The following is a 10,643-nucleotide window of genomic DNA, read 5'->3' as shown; positions in this document are numbered from 1 at the left end:
GACTCGCTTGAGCCCAGGAGTTGGAGGTTGCTGTGAGCTGTGAGGCCATGGCACTCTACCCAGGGGGATAGCTTGAGGCTCTGTCTCAAAAAATAATAATAATAATAATAATAATTCTTTATATCAGGGACTCATATTTTGTGATGAAATTTCCTTAGCCCCTTAATTCTCCAGCTGCAAATGCAAACCTGACCTTTCCAAGGCCCATTTCTCCTGGGAGAAGCCATTCCTGACCCTTGGGGATTTGTGATCTGTGAACCTTTTTGTGCCAGATGCTTTTCAGATGGCGTTGCATCCCCCCTTCACTGCAACCCTGTAAGGCAGTGAGGTAACTTGGCCTGCAAGATGCTGACCTGGATTTGAGCTCTGTTCTAGAGGGACAGTGATGGCAAACTTCATGAGACATCAAGGACAGGTTCTTTCTTTCATCTCACACTGTGGCCTTTCCCCCCCAGACCTTCCCCTAAGGACAACTGTTCCTTAGAACCTTACCCCTATCTCCCTCCTCCTTCCTCCTTTTTGCCCAGAGCAGGGCAGGACTAGGATTCCTGCTCTGGAGCTAGGTCAGTCTGGGTCCCTGGTGGCTTTGGGCCTCCTAGAACAATTTCAAGGGAGGATGTGCAGGACGTGGGAAGAGGTGAGGAGGAATGTGGGGCTGCAAAGGGAAAGCTATCAAAGGTGGAGCAGAATTGGAGAGGTGGCTTTCCCAGGGCCCCCAGCTTGCAGGGGCCAGTTTGAATGACAAAGGTTCCCTGGAGAGCAAGGAAGGCTTCAGAGGGTGGGAATGTGGGAGGAGGAGGGTCAGAAGGGTGGGGAGGAAGCTGCCCCTGGGCTCCCATCTGCAGCGGCCCTTTCAAGTCCTGCTAAACCCTTAACAATGAGAGGAACTGACCAGTGGACACAACGCAAAAGATGATTAACTTAGTTCACTGAAGAAATACAAAAACCTATGAAAATGCTAGAAATCCCAAAGTACAAATGAAAAGGAGACTGGTTTTTCCTATCTATAGAATTGGTCGAGATAATAAAAGTGAAAACACCAGATGTTGGTAGGTGTGGGAAAGTGAGTGCTTTTTTCAACCGATGAGGAGGTAAATTGTATGACTTTACTGTAGGACCATTTCACAGTATGTACAAAAGATTTGAAAAGAGTTGGATTTGGATTTGGCAGTTCTGTTTCTGGTGTGTATCCAAAAATCAGAGATGACTTATCCCAGTCTCATTTATTTTATTTTTTTATTTTATCCCAGTCTTATTTATAACTGGGAAAAACTGGAATTTCTTCAAAGGTTCAAAGACAGGCAATTGGGTAAATAGATTATGCCACATTCACAGATGGAAAGCTGTGAAGAAATATGTCATGCCCTTGAAGAATATTAAAGAGATAAGAAACACCGAAGAGGAAGTGATAAAACAGCATGACTCCAGTTTTATACAATGTCTTTATAAATATGCATAATATTTACCATGTATAGTGGTGACTGGGTGCTGGGCGGGGAGCTGGGAACTTTTCCCAGCCTCCCATTTAAGCATCACACCAGCCCAGTGAGAAGATTCTCTCTATATGGAAATACATACACACATATAGGCTGCAAGGGAACTCACCAAATTGTTAACAGCAAAGTGAGAAGGCATATGTTTTTACTTCTCTTCTTTATACTTTCTAATCTTTTTCCTTTTTTTCATCAATAAAGCATGCAATAAAAAAAAAAAACATTAAAAAAGCTCTCTCTCACCTTCTATCCTTCACAAGAGGCATCCATTTTAACTGTCCTTTGAAGTGCTCTAAACTTTCTCTTTGTTCTTCCTAAATAAAATCTCTCTTTGTTACCCTGAAAAAGAAAAACATTAAAAAACATTGAAATTACAAAAATGATTTTTGTTCCAAAATGTTTTCAGGATCAGGGGTTTCGGAGGTGGGTGGGAGTTTTCTCTTTACATTCATTTTATGGGGCTGCCAACTGGGTGATTTAAACAACAAAAATTCATTTTCTCATAGTTCTGGGAGGCTGGAAATCTGAAATCATGGTGTTGTCAGGGTTATTTCCTTTCAGGGCTGTGAGGGAAGGATCTGTTCTAGGCCTCTCTCCTAGCTTCTGGTAACCTCCTGTGTTCTTTGTCTTATTTCTCCTCTGTGTTTGTCTGTCTTTACATTCAAATTTCCCCTTTTTAAGAGGAAACCAGTTGTGTTAGATTGGAGTCACCCTAATGACCTCATTTTAACTTGATTACTCCTAGAAAGACCCTATCTCCAAATAAGATCATATTCTAAGGATTAGGACTTCAATATACGGATTGAAGAGCAGGCATAATTGAACCCCTCACACTACTCAACTGGTGTGCTGCCTCTGAGATGAGTGTGGCAGGGAGGTTCCCCATAGGGATGAGAGTCTACATTGCTGGACATTCTGGGTCCCTCAGGACTTGTTCCACTGTGTGACCTTGGGGAGGTCGTTTAGACCCTCTGGGCCACACTTTTCTCTTTTATAGACTGGGCTGTTATTACCAACTTCCCAGAGCCATGGTGAAGGAGGTAATAGGTGAACTGTGCCTTCTGTGGGACCTGGCACATGGTCCTTCTCAGGAAGCCTCTTATTCCCTCTTGTCCTTTCTCAACAAGAACAATGGAGAGAGCACTGGCCTGGGGACATTACATGCAGCTGGATGTAGAAGTTCTAGTCTTGTTCCTAGCTATGTGGGCTCATGGGCCTCAATTTCCTCGTTTGTGAGATGGGAAAGTATCAGTTCCCATTGAATTTCTGTGGTTTGCTATTCCTGGGACTTGGGAACTTCACAGCAGGAAAGGAAGGAAATTAGCTAGAAGGTACAGATGAGTTTAGAAAGGTAGTGCAGGTAAGGGTGTCATAGAAGACATGAAATTGCTGTAAATATTATCTTGATAAGTCTAAGTTAGCTGTCCTCTCCTGTGAGAAGTTTTCCTTGAATCCCTTAGCTGGGTTAGATCTCCCTCCAGCCCATCCTGGGCTCTCATGGTCCCCTTTGCTATACTCTGTCGTGGCACTTACAACACATTCCCATAGATGTGGCTCTAAGATCACAGGAGCTCCCAAAAGGAAGAGGTTGTGACCTTTGCATACCTGTTAAAATAGCAAATATGAGGCTGGGGTGGTGACTCACACCTGTAATCCTAGCACTCTGGAAGGCTGAGGCAGGATTGCTTGAGTTTGAGATCAGTCTAAGCAAGGGCAATTCTCTTGCCTCAGCCTCCTGAGTAGCTAGGACTACAGGCACCTGCCACAATGACCAGCTATTTTTAGAGACGGGGTCTTGTCTTGTTCAGGCTAGTCTTGAACCTGTGAGCTCAGGCAATCCATCTGCCTTGGCCTCCCAGAGTGCTACAATTACAGACATAAGCCACCATGTCTGGCCCTTGTGATGAGTACTTTGAACTGGAGGAGATGAGAAGGTGTCAGAAGCAAAATCTCTCTGATCTTCTCCTGCTCTCCTGTCTCCTGTTCCTCTTTATCCCCTAACTGAAATCCAGAGAACCCAGAATTCTTGCTCCTCGAGGCAGGTCATAGAAACTAGCACCCTTCTCCTTCAAAGCAAGCTATAAAATCTAGAAATGTTATTCTCTCCCTTCTCCCTTGAAGACCTTCATTCCACGGGAGCCCTACCCCATACCCAGGAGGAAGGAATGGTGTACAAAATGATCAGGAAAGATCTGAACAGACAGGCCTTGCTGGGTTTGCTCCTCAGCCTATTATCATCAGGTCACATGCTTTTGTCTAATCTCATTTCTGTATGGCTGTCCATTCTTTCTCAAACATGAGCATAAGAATAGTTTTCCCAGGATCTTTGGGTCTTTATTTCTGTTATGTAAAACTTTGACTAAATAAACTTGTTATACTTTTCTCTAGTTGAGCAGTCTTTTGTTATAGGAGGATAAGTCATGGCCTTAATGGTGGGTCAGGAAAGGGATCCTAGCTTTCTTGCCTCTCCACCAGGAATCATACATGCACACACACAGTGAATCAATAATCTTTCTAGAGATGTTTAGCAGTGCCTCATAGAAGCCACACACTTAAGTATAACCTTTGACCAAATGAAACTGTTGGGGGAATATATTCCAAGTAAATAATGCAAAGGCTTATTTGTATAAAGATATTTTGAGCTGACTAAGTGTCATGAAGAAGAGTGGAAATAGCAACAAAGCAATGAATGAATAAGGAAACTGCAAACTAAGGTAGATTGGTACATACTGTGACAATTCAGCATGGTCCAAGAAACATTAACTGAGTAGAGAACACATGTTGGCTCTTGGACTCCACCCTGGGAACCCAGGTGACAGTCAGGTAAGCAGTCACCAGAGTGACAAGAGGACTGGGGAGAGCCCATGTGGAGGGGTTAACTCCCTGGGAAGGAGGCTCAGGGGAGAGCTTCTGGCAGGAGCAGATGCCTGAGCTGGCTTTAGGGTGACAGTAGTGAGAAGAAGGAACAAGCTAGATGGAGGTGGGGAGCATTTGGGAAATGGGAAATCAGAGGTGTGGCTGGAGGGTGGGATCTGTGTGGGGCACATAATACCGATAAGACTAGAGAACAAGGGCAGAGGTCAAGTCAGAAAGGGTCTTGAAAAAAAATTTAAAAAAAGAAAGAAAGGGCCTTGAGTGACAGTTCGTGCTTTACGTAGCAGATCTAGGGAAGTCAACAAAGATCCTTAAAAAGGTAAGCAGGGCCGGGTGGGTGCAGTGGCTCATGCCTGTAATCCCAGTACTCTGGGAGGGCAAGGTGAGTGGAATGCCTGAGTTTAGGAGTTGGAGACCAGCCTGAGCCAGAGTGAGACCTCATCTCTAAAAATAGCTAGGAGTTGCGGTGGGTACCTGTAGTTCCAGCTACTTGGGAGGCTGAGGCAAGAGGATCATTTGAACCCAAGAGTTTGATGTTCCTGTGAGCTGTGCCTCCATGGAATGCTACCAAGGGCAACAAAGTAAGAAACTCTCTCTCTCAAAAAAAAAAAAAAAAAAAAAAGGTAAGCAGGAGATGATCTTTGTGATTTAGGAAAATCTTGGTGTCACAGTTTAGAGAATGGACCGGGAGGCCAGCAGGCAGGGACACCTGGTGGGAGCCTATTGCAGAGTCCAGGTAAGACATGGTGACAAGGCCTGAGGCAGAAGGGACAGAAAGCTCTTGGTGACTGCCTGGATGTGGAGGGAGGGACACATCAGGTTAGTGGTTGGTGGTGCCAAATGCTAGTAGGGAACATGAGAAGAGAAGCCAGTGTGGGGAGAACAAGATGAATCCAGTTTGGGGGCTGGTGGGTTTGGGACACCTGGAGATACAGTGCAGCAGGCCACTGGGCATGGGAATCTGGAGCTCAGCAGAGAGCCCTGGCAGAAGATGAGCTTTGGAAGCCGTAGGCTGGAGGTATTGGAGCCCAGGACTGCTGGAGCTCACCCTGGGAGAGGGTTGAGCAGGGGAGAAGGACCTGGATGGCACCCATGATAAAGAGCAAGCACTCTGGAAAGGGTCTTGAGAAAGAGGCAAGAAGCGAAAAATCAGGGAAGAGCCATCTCACAGAAGTCCAGGGAGGAGAGTAAAAAGGGGAAACAAGGGCAGCAGTGAACAAGCAGTGCCCATTTCTGGGGGAGGCCTCAATAACTGTCTCTTCTTGCTGTCAGACACAGGACCTCCAGGAAGAGCACCCCAGCTGCCTGTGTGTCCCTCAGTAACCTCAACACCTTCCTGGGCCTCAATTTCTTCCTCTATACAAGGAGCAGCATAATTCTGCCTGCCCTGCAGCAGTATTTGGTCCTTCAGAAGAGAAACTGACTGACAAAACTGGTTTATAAACTGCCCCGTGAGTGATCTCTGACTCAGTCCTTTTAATTCTCAGGCTCTTCCACCAGACGCCTGGTTGGTTATGTTTTCTCTTGTCTCTGGTGGCTCCTTGGCTCACACTTCTCTCCTCCAGCCATCTCCGTGCTCCGGCTTGCTCAGTGGTGGCCTGCGCCTGTGGCTGGCCCATCCTGCTGTTCCCTGAGTCAGCCCTGATTAATTGATAGTGACTCTGTTCTAGGCAAGCTCTTCACTTCATTGTTCCTCCTTGGTTTCCTGATCTTTAAGATCTTCCTCCGTCTCTATCATCGTTTTGTTCCCGAAGAGTCTTAGGGTTTGCCATATTCTAAAATGGGAACAAAAATCCCTCTTCTGCTCCCAGTCCTCTTCCAGCGCCCATTCCATCTCATTCCTTCTTAAACAAATGTCTCAAACAACCACCTACATTTCTTTATCTCCATTTATTTCTTAATTCTCTGTGGTCTGGCTTCTCCTTCTACCTCTCCACTAAAATAAAAATTGTAGCAGGTTAAAAGTGGCCCCTGAAATGACATGTCTAAGCTCTGATCCCTAGAACCCACAATTCTGATCTTATTTGGAAAAAGAGATCTTTGCAGATTAAGTTAAGAATCTTGAGATGAAATCATCCTGGATTTAGGGTGGGCCCTAAATACAATGACAGGTGTCCTTATAGGAACAAGTTGGGGGAGGTTGGAGGGAGAGGTACGGAGGGAGAAGGTCATATGAACACAGAGGCAAAGATTGGAGTTATACAGCCACACAGCAAGGAACACCAAGGATTGACAACAGTTGCCAGAAGCTATAGGAGAGACATGAGTCAACACTCCCTCAGAGCCTCAGAGGAGCCAACCTTTGCTGACACCTTGATTTCAGACTTCTGGCCTCCAGAACTGTGAGACAATTCATTTCTGCTGTCTTAACACACTCGGTTTGCAGTAATTTGTTATGGCAGCCTGAGGAAACTAATGTAGTAATAATAATAGCAGCTAACATTTCTGGAGTGCCAGGCATGATTCTAAGTGTCTTACATGCATTATTTTATTTAATCCCCCCAACCCAATGACATAGATGTGCAGGAATAAAAATGATATCAAAATAACTAGTCACTGAGGGTTTGTTATATCTTTGGCATTTAAAAATTGAACCTTTCCCTTCCACCTAAGTTTCAATAACAATATTGAATTTTACCCAAGAGTAATATAATACTGTTTTATTATTTTTCTCTTTTATAGATGAGGAGCCTAAAGGCCAAAACTCACCCAAGGTCATACAGTGAATACAATAGGCAACCCTAGTGACTCCTGTGCCCATTAACCATTGTGCACTTCTTCTAAGGCTGCTGGTGGGCAGGGAATCAATGAGGCCCTCGGGTGAGCTCACCAAGATCTGGATTTTGTGCAATTGTAAGGATAGAAGAGGCCAAGGATTTGGTGAGTTTGAGGGAAAGATTTACCAGCATGGGACTGGTAGGGTAAGTCTGGCCTGCAGGGGCTGAGAGATAGGAGAGTTGAGATTGGAGACCTTGATGACTTCACAGAGCAGATACCCCTAAAGCAAGAGAGCCAAAGGTTTCTGTGGTCACCCAAGGGACACTGGAGTCTAAGATTCCAGAGCTGGAGCAGTTCTGAGTAATGATAGGTCTAGCTATGGCCATGGGAGTAAGCAGTGGAATAAAAGTAAAGGGGGTTTGTCAGGAGACTCCAATAACTAGGTCATGCTGAAGGACACAACAGACTTCTCTGGAAGTTCAAAGGATTGAGTGATCAATCCTTGGGCTTATCATGAAAAAAATGTAACCTGAGCTGATTCTTGAAAAATAGATAGGAGAGATGTGAAAGTAGGTACATTTTCTAGGTAAAGGACACAGAAGGGGGAAGGCATGTAATTTCAGTTGGCTGTAGTTAAGGGTGCATGGAAGGGTTACACCTTGCAAAGCTGAATCAAGGATTTAAGTGCAAGTACTTTATTTAAGTGGATGTTCAAGGAAGTGCAGCTTAGGAGTTGGAAGAGAGAGAAGGGAAGAAAATCAATAAAAGATGAGCAGTTACCCCTTGTGTAACTGGGGCTTAGTCTCACAAGGGACCCTCTGAGGGACTGTGTAGAACATAACTTTGGAATTGTTCCACAGAGGGGCAGGGAAGTGGTTTTTTTTCTGCCAGCTCTGGTCAGTCCCGCATGGTTGAGGGTTGCTCCCGGGGACATTAACTCCCTGTCTATTCAAGCCTGCCCAGGCAGGTAAGCAGGCTCCTGCTGCCAGGGAAAGCCCTTGGGCAGAGAGGTGTGGGCACTTGAGGTAGGAAACCACCAGTGTGTACAGGACCTCTCTAGCAATGCTGTAGGAGACTTTCCAGGGCGGTTAGGGAGTTATGGGTGCGGTATAAATAGTACCTGATATAGAAAAGAAAGCTGAGAGCCCTGCAGTCCCTGCTAGAGACTTATTTATTTGTCAGGCAATGGAAAGCCTCTACCAGCTCCAGGATGTGCTCTGGGCAGAGGCCGTGAGACGGGACGTAGAGGATGCAGGGTGGAGGCTGTGTAGCAGGGGAATGGGAAGATGGATGGCAGGGGATGGCCTGGTAAAAGGCCGTTGTAGAGTTTGAATGGACAGGGTTTGCAGGATTGGATTTGGTGGGAGTAGGGAAATGTACCTGGGAAAGAGAGAAGAATATCAAGTGGTACATTTCAGAGGGAGTTATTAATGTCTACAGGATGGGTCTTGTTCAGGAAGCATCAAAAGGGTAAAGCTAGCACATGCTGAGCAGATTAGAAACCTTTTCTGAGCATTACTTCGCTAAATTTCCCCTAGCTTTGGCTTCCTTAGAAATAATAATAATTAAATCCATTTTAAAGCACCTACTATGTGTCACGCACTTTATATTATCACAACTCTCTCAGAGTCGCTTGGCTAGTGGGTATTATTATTGTTCCCATTTCGTAAGTGGAGGGATAAGGAGCAGAGTGTCATGCAGCTGGTAAGTGGAGCTCAGACCTTTTAGACAAAGCCCTTTCTCTATACTTGATTTACCTGCCACATCACATGGCTTCAGGGAAATCAGTAAAATGTGAAGCAACAAGCCTGGATAAATGCCTAGCACTTGAAGCTTCTAAATCACCTTTGCTCAAGACTGCTGAGTCTTTGAGAGAACTTTGAGAGTAGAGACAGACAGCATCCCCTTTCTGGTAACAGCATTTGAGTGCCTAGATCCAGATGAGACTGAAGCCAGACTTCAGACTGAAGCCAGACAGATGAGAAGACTGAAGTCCAGAGGGCCACTGGCTTGTCCAAAGTCCCAGTGTGGATTTCTGCCTCTCAACCTCAAATTGCATTCTCTGATCTTACCCATCCTGGATGTATGTGTCAGCAGGGAGGTCCAAGTGGAGGAGGAAAGCTAATGCAGTGTGGCCAAGGAGAGTGAATGGGAGAGGGAGGATGGGATGGTGAATACCCCAACTGTGGTCCCAGCTGGCATGGTCACTCTTGTAGTCCCATAGCCCTTGGCTAATCCTGCTCTGCCAATGCTGATGGCTTTTCCCTGGTGATTCCAGGAATTGGGTCTCTTTGATGCATCACCCACCCCCATACACTGGGAACTTCTTGAGGATGGAGATTATATCTGATTTATTTCCATATCCTCAGTACATGTAATACATACTCCATGAATATTTGATGAGGAGGATAGTAACAATAGCTCCTGTTTATTGGGTGTTGAGTCTGTGTCAGACACTAGTGAGCCCTTTTTATACACATTGCCTCATCTCATCATAGGTATATTAAAACATTTTTTGGTTGCAGGTAATAAAATTAAACTCAAACCAACTTAAGAAAAAAAAAAAGATACGTAGTAAGTACTCAACTGAAGGTTCCACGGTTCAGTCTGGCTTCAGTCTCATCTGGATCCAGGTACTCAAATGCTGTTACCAGAAACCTTTCTCTTCTACTTTTGGCTCAGCTTTCTTCTACATTGTCTTCGTTTTTAGAAAGGTGCACCTTGTACTTAGTAATCTCTTCCCTAACATCTCCAGTGGGGGACTCAGGACAGACTTTCAGTGGGTCAGCTTCGGCATGTGCCCATCTCTAGGCCAATCCTATGGTCTAGGCAGTCAAACTTGCTCAGCAGATCCATGCTCAGTTTAAATACCCATCTTGGAAGCCAAGGGAAGGGTCAGCCCTTACAAACTTAAAGGAAATTGGATGCTATCTTTGTCCAAACACTGGGCAGAAAGAAGCAGTAGATATCTTCTACATGGTACAATAGGTAACCTATTTTCCAGATAAGGAAACTGAGGCTCAGTGAACAGAAATGCCTTGCCACATGTTACAAGCTAGTAGGTAGCATGGCAGGATTTGAATCCAGATGTCTTTCTCTGTAGCCCGTGTCCCTTCAGGGCAGCAGATGGGGTCTTTCTCATTCCTGGGACTCCTCATTTACCCCTCAGATCTTAGCCCATAATGAGTCTACTTCAGTGTTACTCAAAGTGTGGTCCATGGACCATGCTGATCTGCAAACTCTGTTACTGGTCTGCAGTGAGTTAAGTACCAAAATTCCGAATAAGCATTAAAAAACATTTTATAGTAGTTTGGCATTGCCATGACATCCAAGTGGGATGATATAAAAAGATGAGTCTGAGATGGATTGTAAAGTATGTGAGAAACACTGCTCTATTCGGTTTTATCTAGAAGGAAGGCCTTAGCCGTGGGCCTGCAAACCACGGTGGCTCTAGTGGGTCCTCCACAGGGAAGCCTAAGCACGCAGAGCATTCATCTGACCAGTCAGGTGTTGGCTCTGTCACTTGGACAGCCAAGAGAACCCTTCCTGGAGCCTCAC

The sequence above is a fragment of the Otolemur garnettii genome, unplaced genomic scaffold (assembly GCF_000181295.1).
Source record: "Otolemur garnettii isolate 467f Iridium unplaced genomic scaffold, OtoGar3 scaffold00144, whole genome shotgun sequence".
Taxonomy (NCBI): Eukaryota; Metazoa; Chordata; class Mammalia; order Primates; family Galagidae; genus Otolemur; species Otolemur garnettii.
Note: the sequence above shows the minus strand (reverse complement) of the source record.